Consider the following 2,194-nt stretch of genomic DNA (forward strand, 5'->3'; position numbering starts at 1 on the left):
AACTCCAGACTATCAACTTAAACAACATTTATTCAGGTGGTAAATATATACATCTTTAGTTCTTGTTGTTACAGCTTCTGTGTGTATGAGCATAGTTGTTGGGACGTGGGTATGTAGTTGCAAGCGAGCTGTCGAGTGTAAGTCCGAAAGATGTAGAGAGACAGCTTAGCACACGTCCATGCTCATGGTCGGCCGACCGTAAAAGAGAAAGATTAAAGCGGGAACGCTTGCTTGTTTAATTCCACGCATGCGTGAGACTACGCATGCGCACGGCGTTACTACAAACGTATATTTTCGTTCAAATATATATTTACTAGACACCTCTGAACGAGAATATATGGGATAATATGTTAAGGGGCTAAGTAAAAAGAGATATTTCCTTTTAGCCTGTCCACTCTTTTACGTGTTTCAGTGATTTGATTGCGGCCATGCTGGAGCACCGCCTTTAGTCGAGCAAATCGACCCCAGGACTTATCATTTGTAAGCCTAGTACTTACGGGCACTAAGTTACGGGAACATAAACACACCACCATCGGTTGTCAAGCGATGTTGGGGGGACAAACACAGACACACAAACATATACACACACATACATACATACATACACACACACACACACATATATATATATATATATATATATATATATATATACACACACACACACATATATATATATCGAAAGTTTTAAATTTAAAGATGTGATTTTTAAATTCTCAATCGCAGAATAATGCTAATAATATAGCCTGAACAGGATAAACTACCCCTATTTTGCAGAGAAAAGTGTAGGTGGCTAGCTGTGGACTCGAACTCACATTCCCGTGATTACATGTCACGATGCTGACGCTAATATCCATTATTATTATAATGGATATTAGCGTCAAATCTCTCTCATAAATTTAAATTTAAAACTTTGGATATATATAAACAAAGAGAACGATCCCTAAGGAGTCTAATTTAGACATTTTTGCGGTGAAATCTCTTGCTATATTGGTAACGATTACATGATTTTCTATGAAAAATTACATACATACATACATACATACATACATACATACATACATACATATATATATATATATATATATATATACAACAGGCTTCTTTCAGTTTCCTTCTACCAAATCCGCTCACAAGGCTTTGGTCGGCCCGAGGCTATAGTAGAAGACACTTGCCCAAACTTGCCCGGAACCATGTAGTTGGTAAACAAGCTACTTACCACACAGCCACTCCTATACTCATCCATGCAATCCTTTCCCACAGATTAAGGGTTAAGGAGCCGACTTTGATTAAGATTGACCTCGAGCAAAACAATAACAAGTGTAGAATTCAAAATGAAGAGATTTGATTGGTTAAAAGTTTGTCCCTCTTACTTCAACCTTCCAACTTTCCCAGTTTGGCAGAGTTGCTGTGTGAGAGTGTATGCGTACACTTGCGTGTCTATATGTGTGTGTTTGTGTGTGTGTGAGTGTGTGTGTGTGTATGTGTATGTGTGTGTGTGTGTGCGAGTATGTGTATGTGAATAAAACCAGAAACAAAGGGGATGGTTTGGTGAGCATACACACATATACATGTCGGTATGTGTGTGTGTATGTGCGTGTGTATGTGTGTGTGTATGAATGTGTGCATATTTATGTGTTTGTATGTGTGTGTGTGTGTGTACACGCATATGTGTTTGTATATATTTACATATGAGTGTATATATATATATATAATTATATATATATATATATAATTATATATATAATTATATGTATATATATGTGAATATAACCGTGTATACATATGTGTGCGTGTGAGAGAAGGAGGGAGGGAGAGAGAGAGAGAGGGGGGGGGGCTTTATAATATAACACATGACTGGCACCAGTTGTCAGTAGCCAAGAGATTTTGACGGCAGCGGAACGTAGAGATAGCAGCAAACAGCACCAGCACCAAACATTGGTAAATTTTGGTAAACAACTGAATAGAAAGACACAAGAAATATGTGGAAGTTCTTCACCGTTCTTGTATTGTCGTTGGCATTAACAGCCGAAGGATGGTTCCTTTCGAGCAAACGCAATCCCGATGAAATAGTTCAGTTCCCGCAAACAGGTTGGTTTAGTGTTGTGTTAATGTTTCGTGTATGTGTGTATAGGTGCGCGTGTACTGTATTATTGTACGTGTTTGTGTGTGTGTGTGTGTCTCTCTCTCTCTC

The sequence above is a fragment of the Octopus bimaculoides genome, chromosome 25, assembly GCF_001194135.2.
Source record: "Octopus bimaculoides isolate UCB-OBI-ISO-001 chromosome 25, ASM119413v2, whole genome shotgun sequence".
In the NCBI taxonomy this organism is placed as follows: domain Eukaryota; kingdom Metazoa; phylum Mollusca; class Cephalopoda; order Octopoda; family Octopodidae; genus Octopus; species Octopus bimaculoides.